This window comes from Melanostigma gelatinosum (assembly GCF_949748355.1).
Source record: "Melanostigma gelatinosum genome assembly, chromosome: 2".
Classification (NCBI taxonomy): Eukaryota; Metazoa; Chordata; class Actinopteri; order Perciformes; family Zoarcidae; genus Melanostigma; species Melanostigma gelatinosum.
In genome coordinates this window covers 22,681,768-22,698,982 of record NC_136635.1, presented here as the reverse complement: position 1 = coordinate 22,698,982, position 17,215 = coordinate 22,681,768, and the positions used below count along the sequence as shown (strand labels likewise).

Genomic DNA, 17,215 nt, shown 5'->3' with positions numbered 1-17,215 from the left:
GGTGCAAATGCTAGAGACAGCCTGTTTCAAGACCTATATGTAAGGTCTTATTAAGGCAGTATACATGCACTCTAAAGGGAGACAATAGAGGTGACTGAAAAGTTTCAGACCTGTTTTGCATGATTGAGGTAACTACAACCTAGCCCAGAGCAAATTTTTGAGCCTGTGCCAACACCATGCACGTATTGATCAACAGGTGCACAGGACGAATTTGGACAACTTGTGGCAACACGGGGCTTTTGGAAGATCAAAGTGTCTGGCTGGAGAAAGGTGAACAGCTGGAAGCCTTCAATACAAGGCTTGAAACCTCTTCCCTGGTAAATACATACAAGTCCACCAAAAATAAATAAATCCTTTAATCTTCAGTCATTTGTGAGGAGAGAGAGAGAGAGAAGAAATAATTTGTGAGAGAGAGAGAGAAGAAAGAATTTGTGAGAGAGAGAGAAGAAAGAATTTGTGAGAGAGAGAGAGAAGAAAGAAGTTTTGAGAGAGAGAGAGAAGAAAGAATTTGTGTGAGAGAGAGAGAAGAAAGAATTTGTGAGAGAGAGAGAGAGAAGAAAGAATTTGTGAGAGAGAGAGAGAGAGAGAAGAAAGAATTTGTGAGAAATGTAAATAAAAATATATTCATTCAATGTTAAATAATATGAGCTATACTTGTAAGCTTATATTGCGGAGTTGTGAGGTCACTGTAAGTAGGTCAAAAACTGCAAGCAGGGCATTCCGTCGCCTGTTCGCACGATAGAAACAGATACAGTGGCCCTGAAAGAAACACTTGCTTAAACCACCAGATTAGGGCAGAAACTGCCATCTTAGAGTAGGAGAAGAGTTCTCTTTATCTATTCACACAGAGACTTCGAAATAGCTTAGAACTGCACCCTTTTTCCGGCACCTTAAGTGTTAACAATATGGAGACACACTGACATTCCAGAGAAGGCGGTCCCGGAACTGAGCCAGTGTGGGTGAAGTTGGCAAGAGCTCTATCAGGTCATCTGAATGCTAAAAAACAGATCCACCTCCTACTTTGTATTCAACCAATAGGCTTCCATCAGAAGAACCTTTAACACCGCATGCGCACTCTGTCTAAGCGCCTTTTAGCTTTTCATTCGCTCCTACAGAGTGAACTTTCTAGGTCCGTGCACGTTTAACTGCTGGACATAATACTTCTGTTACAAATAAGCCTTATTGCTTGAATTGAGCTAAACGCCTCGACCTAAGTCTGTTCACCTGAGTTTTCTCCTCAACATGAGTTTTATTCATAACAGAGAGAGAGAGAGAGAGAGAGAGAGAGAGAGAAAATAATTTGTGAGAGAGAGAGCTGAAAAGCTTAATAATTCAAAAAGTTTAAAGGTTAGAAATATAAAAAGTCATAGCAGACCTCTGGTGAAAGAGCTGAACATTTTAATAGTTGAACGGTTTCTGTAGCTTAAAAATTGAAGGAGGAGAAGCATTCCACAATGAAGCAAAATTGAGAAGCTTGCAATTTCTCTGTCAGCCGTTTGCAAGCTAACCAAAAGCAAGAAAGCATGGTGGTGAAGTTTTAATTGCATCATTCGGTGCAAATGCTAGAGACAGCCTGTTTCAAGACCTATATGTAAGGTCTTATTAAGGGAGTATACATGCACTCTAAAGGGAGACAATAGAGGTGACTGAAAAGTTTCAGACCTGTTTTGCATGATTGAGGTAACTACAACCTAGATCGCCCAGAGCACATTTTTGAGACTGTGCCAACACCATGCACGTATTGATCAACAGGTGCACAGGACGAATTTGGACAACTTGTGGCAACACGGGGCTTTTGGAAGATCAAAGTGTCTGGCTGGAGAAAGGTGAACAGCTGGAAGCCTTCAATACAAGGCTTGAAACCTCTTCCCTGGTAAATACATACAAGTCCACCAAAAAGAAATAAATCCTTTAATCTTCAGTCATTTGTGAGGAGAGAGAGAGAGAGAAGAAATAATTTGTGAGAGAGAGAGAGAAGAAAGAATTTGTGAGAGAGAGAGAAGAAAGAATTTGTGAGAGAGAGAGAGAGAGAAGAAAGAATTTGTGTGAGAGAGAGAGAAGAAAGAATTTGTGAGAGAGAGAGAGAAGAAAGAATTTGTGAGAGAGAGAGAGAAGAAAGAATTTGTGAGCGAGAGAGAGAGAAGAAAGAATTTGTGAGAGATGTAAATAAAAATATATTCATTCAATGTTAAATAATATGAGCTATACTTGTAAGCTTATATTGCGGAGTTGTGAGGTCACTGTAAGTAGGTCAAAAACTGCAAGCAGGGCATTCCGTCGCCTGTTCGCACGATAGAAACAGATACAGTGGCCCTGAAAGAAACACTTGCTTAAACCACCAGATTAGGGCAGAAACTGCCATCTTAGAGTAGGAGAAGAGTTCTCTTTATCTATTCACACAGAGACTTCGAAATAGCTTAGAACTGCACCCTTTTTCCGGCACCTTAAGTGTTAACAATATGCAGACACACTGACATTCCAGAGAAGGCGGTCCCGGAACTGAGCCAGTGTGGGTGAAGTTGGCAAGAGCTCCATCAGGTCATCTGAATGCTAAAAAACAGATCCACCTCCTACTTTGTATTCAACCAATAGGCTTCCATCAGAAGAACCTTTAACACCGCATGCGCACTCTGTCTAAGCGCCTTTTAGCTTTTCATTCGCTCCTACAGAGTGAACTTTCTAGGTCCGTGCACGTTTAACTGCTGGACATAATACTTCTGTTACAAATAAGCCTTATTGCTTGAATTGAGCTAAACGCCTCGACCTAAGTCTGTTCACCTGAGTTTTCTCCTCAACATGAGTTTTATTCATAACAGAGAGAGAGAGAGAGAGAGAAAAAATAATTTGTGAGAGAGAGCTGAAAAGCTTAATAATTCAAAAAGTTTAAAGGTTAGAAATAAAAAAAAGTCATAGCAGACCTCTGGTGAAAGAGCTGAACATTTTAATAGTTGAACGGTTTCTGTAGCTTAAAAATTGAAGGAGGAGAAGCATTCCACAATGAAGCAAAATTGAGAAGCTTGCAATTTCTCTGTCAGCCGTTTGCAAGCTAACCAAAAGCAAGAAAGCATGGCGGTGAAGTTTTAATTGCATCATTCGGTGCAAATGCTAGAGACAGCCTGTTTCAAGACCTATATGTAAGGTCTTATTAAGGGAGTATACATGCACTCTAAAGGGAGACAATAGAGGTGACTGAAAAGTTTCAGACCTGTTTTGCATGATTGAGGTAACTACAACCTAGATCGCCCAGAGCACATTTTTGAGCCTGTGCCAACACCATGCACGTATTGATCAACAGGTGCACAGGACGAATTTGGACAACTTGTGGCAACACGGGGCTTTTGGAAGATCAAAGTGTCTGGCTGGAGAAAGGTGAACAGCTGGAAGCCTTCAATACAAGGCTTGAAACCTCTTCCCTGGTAAATACATACAAGTCCACCAAAAAGAAATAAATCCTTTAATCTTCAGTCACCATATATATTCTGCCTTCCTTCCTGTGAGCAGGTGATTGGAAATATACACTGATGGGATTTCCCAGGCAAGGAAATCAGGTAAGTGCACTCATTAGTCATACGAGGCTCCCTGCAGGGTCAAAGGGGGCAGAGATTGTGGGTAATTAAATGTTGTAAATGAAATGCTAATTGAATGAGCGACCCACTGCCTCTGGTTCTTGTTTAATCATATGGAGACGCAGACAACCAAAAAAATAAGAAGAAAAAAAAGCAGGATTCATTTTCTTTCACGAGGGGGGATGTAATTATGGTGGGGCGCAAAATTGATCACTTAACAATAAACATCAAATACTAATCAAGGTAGATGTGTTTGTATTGACTCTGCTAAAGAGGGAAAGTCAGGGATTGAATGATCAACAGCTTAACGGTAAATTACACAAGACCTAAAGTGACAAATAATTATTGTTTGTTAGGAACTTCTTTGTTTGTTTTAAGTCCCAGTGAAAGAGATTACAGCGTATTTCGCTTCTGTGCTGTGTATATTCCCCAGTGAAACACAATATTTGGGCAGGCTTAGAGTTTAGCTACAATGCGGCTCTACATTGATTGATGGATGGATGTCATGACATTATTGGTTGAAATTGGTTTGTAACTAGCTCACAGAAGAACAGGTCATATTTTGCTTTACTGGAAGAAAAGATGATTTGATATATTATTATATTTGATATGTTAAATATGTGCACAATATGACCAGAGATGTGATATTAACGGGTTTAAAAGGAATTTCCATCTAATCTCAATTTAAATAATTTACCCACAATAATGAAACCTGATTTAATGAATTAGTTCAATAGTGAATGTAGTGCATGATATACATATAGAATATTATACCAGTTTTTTTGCAATGGCACTGTGTATGTGCTATTTACAGTCCAACCTGTATGTCAAACTGTTTGTTTTTGGCTATTAGACCCCATAGTGGCTTCTTATTTTGAGCGGTTATTGACACCACTTCAATCCGTTTCGATTATTGCCATTGTTGCATAATGAGGAGCATTGATGAAAGAATAGGATGCATTTAGTCACCATGTCTTTCCAAATTTCATGAATTCTTTTCTTGCTCATTGACCACCAACTCTATGGATCAGCAGCCCATTGTATTTGTCTACTTTCCATATACCAATTTTAAAGCTCTTAAATTCAAAACTTGGACTGGCGCGGATTCTCTAATTGCCATTTTTGCCAGATTGCTCTATGAGGGAACCATTATCCCACCCACTGTTCATATTAAAACCTCACTACTGCATCCAGTGTGTTGCCAAGTCGTTACTGACAAGCTTAGAATTAAAATAAATAGTGTTATTAACTTGGGCAGCTACACTCTGGTGTAACCGACCAACACCCGGGCACCTGTTCGTGTGTGGATCCAGAGGAGTTAACGTTTTTGGAGCCCCGCGGTGGAGCGAGATCGTGTCCTTGGTTTTGGGTTTTCCAGGCACCTGACCCTGAGCCAGTCACATTGTCAGCCTGAAAGAAAAAGACTGCTACTCACCCCTCCTGTTTCGTTGGGGGCAATTCTACTCACTTTATTAAAGAGACACCCCGATGAGACCATTTTTTTCCAGCTCCGAGATAAACGATCGTTGTCACTGCTCCGCGCGTTGTACGGTGGCAATAAGGGCAGCGTCTCTCAAAGAAACACCGGCATCACAAGCCGACCCCTTGAGCATCGGCGTCCCCAAATAACTTTTTACTCGCCCAATTCATCAGCCTGGATCCTGAACTGAACTGAAGTCCAGGTGCCAGGAAAAAATTCAACTGTTAATTTGAAACTTCGGACTTGGCACACACCTTTTTTTTTCACTCAGTGATCATGATTTATAGTCGTGGTATTTTCATCCAATCTGTCACTTGCTTTTTGATTGTCTTCACTAGAATGCTACGGCAACAACGATACTGTATGTCAGGCACACAGACAGACTGCTAGTACGCACATTTAATCGAAGCCATGATTTACTGTTAGAGGTGGCAATGCCTGTTTATTGTCAAGCCAGGCATGGGTATAATAACTTTTCTCTCGTCTCTCTTGTGGTCTGGTAACACTTTACAGAACTGTGAGTAGTTAACCGAGGAATGAGTGTGGAACGAGTCCTTAGTTAGTAGTACCTGAATGGCTAAAGCAGTAGATAGTGATAAGTTACTCGAGCACATATTTGGAGGTACGATAGTCAAAAGGTTTTAATTAGAAACGGAACATTTTATAAACGTGTGTTTCCTTACGACCTGTCCGGGCCACAACTATCACTATTCAGCAACATTTAACCATGACCAGCTCCAAATCCACAAAACCAGCCTGAAAATGAAGAACATCTGAAACGATTGCATGAGAGTCTACGGAGAACATCAGGACAGTAGTCGGACCCTGGGCAGAGCTGGCCGATGCTACGCCGTGATTGACAAGTCTGCTATCAGGGGCGGGACTTAGCAAAAGTTCAAGGGTTTATTAGTTTGATCCTCAGTCATTTCCCATGAACAGGTTACTCACTCTCCCATTCATAACCGTCTTCAAAATACATTTATTTCATTTCTATGACAGTTCTATGAAGCCTATTCAGATCCAGTTGAAATATCCTTTAATGCAGCTGAAGACTTCAGCGCCTCTATTCATGACTATCGATTGCTGAATTTCAGTTGTACGTGCAGAGCAGTCACAGCAAAAAAAAAATGGTGTCCTCCGCCGAGTGCTACAGTACACATGGCAGTAAGATAGTGTCTACGGGAAGATCAGGGTCATTCTGTTGATTGCGTCTGCAATGACAAACGTGCCTCTGGTTTGATTTCCTCGGCTGCTGCTGCTTGACCACGCGTTGCTTGACAGAGGCTGACTGTATCTGTGCATGCATGTTATTGTTCACAGATGGTAGCGTTGGCATTAGGTTGGTGTCTCTCCCTTTCACGCTCACTCTCTTACACACTTTCTCCATCTCATCCGTCCCTCTCTTTCCCCTCCTGCCTCTCGCATAACAGGATTAACATTTCCACTTTCTCTCCTTACTCAGAATCCTCCCTTCTAATCCTTCCAGGGAAGTGACTCACATTACAGCATTCTTCAGTTTAAAGCACTTTAATAGTATTAATATGTGCTTTTGCCTCTTCGGCTGCAATAAACACACCCTATTTCACATTTTAAGAAAGCAGCTTAAGAGCGGCCGACATCGCAAGTGAACAAAAACAGAAACACCTTGAGTGAAACGCAGAGGAAGTCATTGTAAAGGAAGGATCTGCTTTCAAAAAAAGAAAGAAGAGCATCATACACTGGCACCAGCCCTGCGCAGCGTGGCACACGGTGTACTGTAAACAGACCCGGGGGGGTACTCAGAGAAGGAGCAGCCTGCTCCCTGCAGTCCTTCCTACTCACTCTCCCTGTGTGAAGGAGGCCTGCAGATACGGGAGGAACACGAGTCCCCGCCACCTTCAGTGCCACCCATGTTGCCGCCGCAGTGACAGCCAAGGTCAGCCCGGGAATGACAGAGGGCTCCTGCATGGAGATGAGACTCTCATAAACACCTGAACCACCGCGCCGCTCTTTTTTTTTTCCGGGGGAAAGAGAATCCTGAAACCTGAATTATTCAGCGGGTCTCCCCTCCCCACCCTAAGTAACAGCCTGCAAGCATTGTTTGACATCCCGAATGAATAATTAAGGGGTGACCTTTTGTTCCCATTAGAGGTGATGGGTTGATAGCACCACACTTTGTGTGGGCGAGGCCGTGTGAGACGATGTGTAAAAGGCCGCTGTGCGAAATGGAGCTGGGAATTTTTTCCCGGATTTAAAATCAGCTCTCGGGCACAAGCAGCGATGTTAAGAAAAGGCGCACGCCACGTCCCCGTGGGATGCATTGATATACAAAGATGTAGATGCGGTCTCTGTTGATCTGATCCTAAAGCACAGCCCGGAGCCTCGCTTTGTCACTGCGTCCATGTTCTCTGAAGAATTGTACTGTGGGTTTGTTTCTGACACATCAGAGGTGCCAGTCAGGAGCTTGTAGTCAGCTCTGAGAATCAGAGATGATGTATTAACAAAAAAGTCAATGCCAGCTCAGCTGGCTCGGTCCGGTTTGATGGCGTTCCAATGAATTATGGGTCCGTTCCCCAGTTTTGTATTTCAATAAGGTAATGAGTCATAACACCCCGAACATCACCAAATCTACACAGTGTATCAAAAAGGAAAAATATTGCAACCCTGATAATACATTATACTTTTCATTGTCATTAATAAGTATTGGTGTTGAGTCTGACCATAGACTGCACATAAGAAGTGGACGTAGACTGCTTTTGAAGCCTCAAGTTTGGCATTTTGTCTGTCACCATCTTGGTTTTTGCCCGTCACTTATCTTGTTTTATTTTTGCAACCAGACACAAGAGAGTGGAGCTCATGCAACTGAATGCTGCATCTGAGACTGAAAGGTTATAATTAACTTTCATGAACTGAAACAAAACTAAAACTAAAGCACACCCTGCTTTATGGTCTATTTGAAGTACTAAATGAACATCATGGTGTATTGAAGGAGACTTGAAACTAGCGATGGAGACCATAAACTCCTGTTTACAATGTCTGCTGAGGGAATAAATTAAGTGAGAAGTAGGGTCATTTCCTCATAGACTTCCATACAATCAGTCTTGTTTATGCAATCAGAGTAGAAAGAATGCAAGTTGAAGGCACTTCTACATTGGCTTCACTTTTCACACCAGTAGGTTGCCGCCTGGTGTGGCCATTCATGATAAGGTTGGAGATATTCTGTTTTTCTTATAGTAAACTAATAACATTAAAACACTAGAAACAGCATAAATGCAATCCTCCTTACATTTGTTGTCTGTGTAGCCAAAGCCTCTGGGCAATAGAGCTCCATTGTTGTCCAACAACAATTAAAGATAATAATTATTAAAGACAATCAGTGATGAAAATGATGCAAAAAACAACAACATGTGGACATGCTGTGGCAAATTTTACATACAAATATGTCTTAATTACCCAGACTAAGTCAACTCCTGATCCAAGGCCAACGTCAAAAATGATACCTGTCTGATTCATTCTTGTTAACACAGATTAGCTCACTTTATTCTTAAAATGTAGATGTGAAATCGTTGACTCGATTTGCAATTGTGTGATGTTTGGAATCATTAAGCATCAACTGCTAGACTTCTGCTGTTTATTCCTCTCAGAGATGTTATTGCCGTGGCTAGCTTGTCAATGCGTGCTATAGCCTGAGGGTTGACACATCATCAGGTCAGATATCCCCCGTATCTCACTCCTTCACTCCTCGTTAAAATAAACACACCAACTATGCTCAGACCTCACCGGTTAACCCTTTATACTTTTAAAAGGACAGGAGCCTATGAAATTGTTGAAATCTACACCCACAGTATGGCAGTCCCTAATACATGCACAATATACTTCTGTTTGAGTAATGTTTGCTAAACGTTTTAGTCATCCATTTGTTTTCGGAAATTGAATGTCACTGTAGAGATGCAGAGATGCACTCAGTTGTGTTATCACTCTACCGACAGGGGTCCGGTGAACAGTAGAGAGTGAGAAGTCAGCAGGCACTCAATGGCAGTATATAAAACTGGCTATAAAAGGTGTTTTGAGAAAGTGTGAGCCGCTGCAAACACGAGAGGTCCTCGATCATGCAGCCATAACTGGCCACCCAAAAATATGAAGCAGTTTGCTGCAGCAGATTGGGAGATTAGCCACGGACAGACACAGAGGTGCACACTCACTCACGGACAAACGCACACACACGACCAATCGCTTGATCCTCCTGGCGGAGAGAACAACTTCAGAGTTAATGTCTTGTATGAATATTACAGGTTAAAAATAGTTAAAAAGTACATTTCCTTTGTTTGAATTTGATTTAAATCCGCAGGTTTTGTGAACAAAAACTTTAAGAAAGACGATCTCTGTTCAAACAAGACAATATGAGAAATGGAGTATTGCACGTATTGTACTCTACCTGCACAGCAAACCGCAGACAGAAACAGTTGGAGACTAGTTACTGAACATATTGCAGAGCAGCTCCCCCCCCCCCCAGGAGTTGATAGAGACCAAAAACAGAGCTAAAAGAGCGTGAATATTTGGCCAGGTGAAAGAAAATGTTGCTCTCTATCAGGTTCGGGTATATCTATCATCTGGAAATGTAAAATAGGTCCTAATTTTTTCAACTCATCTGCTGTGACACTCGACCAGCGATGGAAAGAGTACTAGAATAGTATACTCAAGTAAAACTAGTTACCTTAATGGCATTTTACTGGTCAAAAATGTATTCGGATGAAAGCAAAAATTAAGTTACCTGAAATGTACTGTGTTACATTGCACAAATTGCATTTATTGTCAATAAATAAATACACATGGACCAACATCACGCAGCAATAAATACATTTTTTTGCACTCTGCAGCCAGTGCTTCAACTGGTTATGATAGAACTAACCTGACAAGAGGACAAAACACAGACAAAGAAACAAAAATGGCCAATAATAAATAAAAAGTTCAGCTGCAGCCCACAAATACTCACATTTAAAGTTACAACAATCAGGGAGTCTTTTTATTCATTTGTCCAGATGACTGTTGTGCACTATGACCTCCTCCACACTCTGCATGCATAATACAACCAGTACACTCAGCTTCTCTACAACCACTCCCAAGAATGCCCTCCAGGAAGTTCGAAACTTCACTCGAACAACTTCTGTATCAGCTAAATCCAACATTGTTGCTAACCCCAAAGTGTTGTCTTGTGTCAAAATGCTTTAACATTAAAATGTAATTGCGATTCACCGGACGGGTCACACATTATACAATGTTTCTATGAACGATAACTGGTGCTGGACTGCAACAGAATGGAATTGCAACAGCCAGTTACCGTGGAAGCAGACGTATCACGAACACGGTTGTTCAGTTGTGCTTGTTTTTATGTTGATCAACGCATTCTCAATGAAGGTATCGGAGATGTACACCTTCTCCGGGTATAACACAGACAGAGAGGGGAGGTCAGAAAGAAGTGACGGACAGGCCAACATATTTTTGGTTTTGGTCTGTTCATGGGATTTGTTGTAAATGGGGGAAAATACAGTTTAACACCAACCCAGTCCTTTAAGACAGAGTTATTTTATTGTTTCTTATATGGGGCCGATGGCGTTTTTTGCACAAAATAGTTGCTATCACTGTATTTGATTGAGTCTCATCAGTCTTCTCCAGAACAAAAGGTTACCACTGAGGTCGGACTTCTTGTTCCTTCACAGTGTGAGGAAGACAACCGGAGCGGCAGCACTAGTGTGCCCACAGTGACACACTCAGGAGAACGCTACTCTGAGGCGAGCACAGATTCCTGGTTTACGTAGAGAGAGAGCGAGAGATTGTGTGCTGAAGACAGACCATATTTATAGCAGGGGATAGGAATAATTCATCGTGATCAAAGTGCAGATCATGCTCCATTCCATCAGAGAGCAGACGTGGCGCAATGAAACAAGCGCGCTTCCCTATCGCCGGCGTCTCTCCAGCGGCCTTCCCTCAAACGGAAACGTCGCGGCGTCAGTCATCTCTGTGAAGCCGCGGCGAGCTCGGTGCTCGTTCTCAGGTGGCTTCGCTTTTTTAGTACGAGAACGTCATCTACAAAAAGACTCGAAAAAGTGTCCCACATACGACGCATGTCTTCTCAATCGGAGCGGGGAGTGAGTATCCGAGCTTGCGGCGGGAGGCCGCGCGCCCCCGAAACGGTGCGCCATTAAAGCGCGTATACTCGGTCGCGCGGCCCCTGTGTGAGCACGTGAGTACATCGCACCACTATTTCTCTTTCAGTTAGTACCCCATTTTACTTGTTTTCTACATGTTATTTTTTCCTGTGCAGCTTTCATTTATTTATTGGTTTATTTGAACGGGACAGTGCACATTAATAAAAACATTTATGCAAAATGCGGCAGAGTTAGCCAAAAGGCTACTTTTCATCTGTAGTCCCAAAGGCAGATGTTTGCTCCTTAATGCTATCAGCGAATACCACTGTCAGCAATACGCCCACACATGTGTGCACCCCGCTCACACACACACACACACACACACACAAGCATCCTACCCGACCGGTTTCTTTCATTTCATTTTTTCTCCCATCCCTCATACACTACCCTTTCCAGGGACACACACACACTCGTTACCTTTTTTTCTCTTCCCCTTTTTTGTTTTTTGGTCCCTCCTGCCTTTTCTTTCCCAGTAATGCTTTCTCTGCAATCACACATACACACACGCGCACACACACACACACACACACACACACACACACACACACACACACACACACACACACACACACACACACACACACACACACACACACACACACAACACACACATGCAGGCTTCTTCCAGTTTAATTTTCTCTCCCACCCACACACAGACACACCATTCGCCTGTTTCTTTCTCTCTTTCATTTGCTGCGTCTCCAAACCCCGTCAGTCCTTCGAATTCACACACACACAAGCACACAGGCTCCTTCATCTTCTCTTTTATTTCTTCTCCCTCCCACACTTTCCCTTTCACTACTTCCATGCACACACACACACAGAGGCGCCTGTTTCATTCGCTCTCATGTTCTCTCCCAATCCCTCCTTCAGCACGCACAGACATACCTCTTTTCTCTGTCTCTCCTGTTTGCCCTCATCCCGCCTCCCTCACACAATCACGTACACACACACACACACTCATACACACACACCGGCAGTCCAGCTTCCCTCACTCCCAGCTGGGCTTGGCCGGCTCTCTTCCCCTGGCCTCCCAGGGCCATCTGGAGTGCAATGTCCCCCACGCTCCGCTGGTTCCCCCCGCTAGCTTCTTGAGCCTCCTCGGGACGCTGCGCAGCATCTTCAAGCACAATTTGTACGCGTCAAAGCTCCGCTGTGTGCCCCCCCCCATTCTGCTTCGATGACACCTGTGCCACCCCTGTCCCTCTTGGACAGAGGAAGACGGCACGATAAATTGATTAAAAGCAATTGAGCAACCTCACTTAGCAACAACAGCTTCATTTGATGATCTCGCGGAAGGTTTGTCTTTGTCCTTTATTCTGCGTGAATTTTCAGGATTTTCTTGTCTGTCCTTGGGTTCGGGTTATAGATTTACACATACGAGCAAAATCTTTTCAAGAGTGCTGCATGCAATATTGTTAGATCCTCTAACTCTCGCTCGATATATATATATATTTATTTATTTCATCCTTTAATATAAGCTGTCAGAGACGAGGATGGATTTGAGCCACCAATGGGCAAACAGGTCTTTTGTAGCGACAGGCTCTTAAGGCTCCCACAGAGTTTGGTGCTGACAGACTTCATTGACTGAATACCACAGTGATTTCAATACAAAAGACCAAAGAAAACGTGCCTTTTGAGATGAAGTCGTGCCTTTTGAAAGGAATCGCAACTCCAGCCATTCAGCCACAAGTGTCCCACCTTTAACAGAGGCCTTGTTCTGCTTTGATGACTCCCACGCTCCCTCTCAGCTAGACACGGGTGGTGAATTAAAGCAAGTACTTGCAATTAGAACACCGTCTGAGATCTAAACAAACGGTTCTTTATTAACAGACCACCAACATGCGTGTATAGCAGGTTGGAAAAAGCACAAGGAAAACAAGTAGGGAATGTTGCGTTAGTGGCTGTGTTGTAGTCCAGACCACCGACACCAGAGTGTATGAAGATGAGACCCAGACATTGCGATTCCCGCACTGTATGACACACTGAGGATAGGAAGTGTGGAGCGTGCAAACAATAGGCACTCCTCGAATTGATCTGAAAGATCAACATTCCCATAAAAACACTTACGGGAAACAAATGAATGTTCCTAATCATTCGCATCTTTCATTGTCATATTTACTGTATATCAAATGTCTTGATAGAATCATCAAAAGCCATTCTAGAGGTGAATTTTCTTGTTGTGGGGATTTCCCTTTCTGGTCTATGAGCAATCACAGTAATGATGCACAGGAAATTCAGTGATTTCACACAGTTGTGGTCTTGACCGGTCTTGAATTAAAATCCTGAGTCGTCTTTGTCCGAGACGAAACCAGGACCTTCAAAAAGCCCGATCTCGAGGTACTACAACACTGTTTAGTGGCTCATAGTAGCACTCCTTAGTCCCATTGAATATTCATTTAGCTACATTTCATTTTGTATTCAGTTTGTATTCAGATTACTTTAGACAACACCCTGGAAGCATCCAGAGTTTTTTAAAGTAACTACGAAGCTTAAGGTCGTGTTCGAGATGCGGGAGCGAAAATCAGTCGCAGCTTTAAAGTGGCATAACCCGAAATGCCTGCTTGAAGCTGGCTGGCGTGCAGCGGCCTTATTTTAATCTATAGCGAAACACACCAATTATTTTTGACACATCGTCAAACAACAGAACACACAGACTCCGCCCTGATCTTTGCTAAACAGAACTAGAATAACAAGCCATTAAGCACAGTGGAATGGTGACTGGGCTTTGTCATCAGTTACATAATTTCTGTTTAAAAAAAAAAGAAGACACGAAACGTGAATAGATATTTCGGATCCACTATAGCGGAGGAGCTGTGCCATAGAGAAGTTATGAGGTACCTGCAGGCGGCAAAGTGAGAGGCACGAACCGCTGGCTCCCTCACTGCTGGGAGTTCTTTACTGTGCACAATGTAAACACACACACATAACGGGCCGCGTGATGCACACAGCGACGTTGAACCAGAATCTGCCCTTTTGTCACATCTTGATGTGTGTGTGTGTGAGAGCGAAACAGATTTAACAGCCGCAGAAAACTCCGCAACAACAGTCAGTGTACACAGGCAATAACATGCTCCATTGTGCAATGGCCCCCATGGCCTGGGGTAAATGTGATGCACAGCATCAATAAGTAAAATAGGGAGAAGAGGAGAAGCGTATTTATTCCAAAACTTTAGTGTGAAAAGGTTTGAAAGCAGGAAGTAAAAACCGGAATGGACACTAACAGAAAATTTTGCAACGTAAAATACTTAATGCAAGAGAGAAATCAACAGGCACTCTGTGACATCTGGGGGTACTTTAGCAATACTTTTACTGTAGCATTAATAAGCCCAACAGTGACAGATACCGTATCTGTGTGGCTGTAGTCAATATATGATCAAACTTTCAAAATAAAACACATGTAGGCATTCAAAGGCAGTACACAAAGACACCCGAGCAGATAAGAGTGGAGTCTTTTTTTTAAAGGCTGTAACACGATATCTCGGAGAGACAAGACTGAAATAGCGAAGCAAACGCATCATGTCGGACTTACCTCGCTGAAGCTGCTGGATAAAACCCACGGAGCTCCGTAAAGCAGGTGTGCGAAGTGAGAGTGTCTTCCTCTCCCGCACTATATATATGATGGGCCAAGTCGCTCTGTTTCAGCACCGCGGACAGCGCGTCCTCCTCTTTTTTCTTTTTTTTAGGAGAGGGGCGGGTGTTGCAAGTTAAAGGTCGGCGCTGGTGTGAACGCGTCGCGACTGTGCAGCCCCGGTGAATAAAACAAAACAACGTACGTCTCCTTCAACTTTGATGCCGCCGCGTCGATGCTCCGGCCGGCGCAAACATGACTCGCCGCGCGAGACCCTATGCTTTTTTCCCCCGGTAGATCAGTCACAATGCCGCTCGCCTTTCTTTTCTTTTTTCACTCCGTGCGCATCCCCGCGGAGTCTCCCATAGGACCGGTCGGTGCCTGTCTGCCTCGCGGGCGGGCACGGCTGCGGAAACAACAACGACTTCAAGACTGGCTTCTCCCGCTATCAGAGCACATCTCCGTTTGCAGCGCCGTCTTTTGTGTCTTCGAGGCGACGCTGGTAAAAAGATATGTGCGGCCCCCCCCCCCCCCCCCCCCCCCCGCGCATAGACTCAGTACGGGAGCTAAAGCGGAGTGCTGGGAGCAGAAGGAGTGTCTTCTCCACGGTCTGAGTTCATTAAATACTCTTCTAATATGGATGAGCACCCGCGTCCCATCGTTATTACAACCCGACGTCTTTTCTTTTTTCTCGGTGCACAAGGTGTCACGTGCACGGCTGTAATGGATGCAACCGGAGCTGGATATCTGCTTTTGTGAGAGATGTGAGACGAAGGCATCGCCGGTCCATTGAAGTCCAACACCATTAATTCATTATGAGTTAGTTGTGTATTATGATTGAGAAAGCAGGGCCACTGTGCGTTTGAGAATGTCTGTGTCCAAAGAAGGACTTTTGAAAATACTTTGTTTGCAACGAGGTCTCAATTGAGGACTGTTTCAACTGCTGCTGCATTGAGCATTTAAATGAGACGGTTTCTAATTTCATCAGGAAGTTATGGTTGGACCATAGAGTCACAAAGTATTAGTCCTCAAACATGCGTGGGTGGACTTATTTCTAATGTTTGATGATTGGATATATTTAGATAATTTATTTAAAGCCACTTATCATCAGAGTGAATTTGCCAGACTATTCACGTTTATTTGTTCCAGTCCAGCCGGTTTGGATTTGAGACCCAGACACAATAGTCCCCCACTACGAGTTTTACGCAACATCGTCCCACTCCCAACTCGTCACACCTATACGCTTCAAACTATGATGATCTGGGTACCCCTATAGTGTCAGTTAAGGATGTTGGACATGCATAGTGTCCTATTTTTAATTTTTGTTAAACGTCCATCTTCACAGGAAGTTTGTCACAAAAGACAAACTGTCCTTAGTTACGTGACTTAAATGTAAGTTATATTTTTGCACTGGTTTGACCCATCCCCCCGGCCTGTATGGCCTATCTGGCTCTTTGTAGTATGTCAGTTGCAGTTGTAGTACGCCAGCGTTTAACAATGACGCAGGCGGGTTTAGCTTAACATCAATACAACCAGGTTGTTTTACGCGTCAGACAACCGTCCGAGGTGGTCAGACACTCTACAGTTTACAATGGGATTGCATGGATTCGAGGTCCCGTCTGTCTTTTTTTCAATGTGATAATATCAAAAGTGCCACTTCAACACGTTGGCCTTACCAAATTAGACTGGTGTTCAGCCCCCCGGCTATCAGCCTCAGAAAAAAAAACATACGCACAATACGCTGTTTAATCTTGCACTGATTTGAACTGAAGGATTTTGCCATTTCTCTGAAAAAAAATTTTTTTTTTTTGAAAAAATAGGAGCTTTAATGAAAAGAGAAAAGGCCCTGTGGGATGGATATCAAAAGCCAGTGGATGTGCATAATTCATCTCCGACTATTTCATAAAGCCCTGCAGAAGGGCTTTCTTTATCCTGTTTTTTTTTTCATTTAACCCCCCCTCTAAATATTAGCCCTTTGCACTGAGCAGGAGGGAGACGGTTCACTTGGATCTACAGAGGTAGTGTGTTTTTCCAGTTTTGTTTCCTAAGTGACAGCTAGTAGGCCTACAAGTAAAAAAAAATGTAGAACACTTTGGGAAAGTCTATCGCAGATACTGGCGAGGACTGATTTTAGCCTCAAGCTGCCAGGCGTGCTCATCTCTGTCATGAGCTTTTTAAAGTTAATCAGAGTTAAAGTGAGCGACTGTGGCTAAGTGGAGAGCAGGGCCGTCCTTCAATCAGAGAATCAGCAGTTTGATCCCCGGCTCCGCCAGTTACATCTAGATGTGTCCTTGAGCAAGACTATGCCTACGGTGTATAGAATGTGAATTGTAAGTCGCTTTGGGTAAAAGCGTCTGCTCAATGACTGTAATGTAATATTGAATTATCCTTATTATAACCTGCGACACAAGTA

The 17,215-nt window shown here is 43.2% G+C and overlaps 1 protein-coding gene across 1 annotated transcript in view; it reads right to left on the bottom strand.

Annotated features, from left to right (window-relative positions):
• Nucleotides 1-14,832, bottom strand: part of LOC306787041 (carbohydrate sulfotransferase 8-like) — a gene marked incomplete at its 3' end in the record, with an annotated part of 143,013 nt that extends 128,181 nt beyond the window's left edge. Inside the window, exon 1 of the mRNA XM_079282041.1 lies at nt 14,764-14,832. The remainder of the gene's footprint in view (nt 1-14,763) is intronic.
• Nucleotides 14,833-17,215: the final 2,383 nt, after the last annotated feature.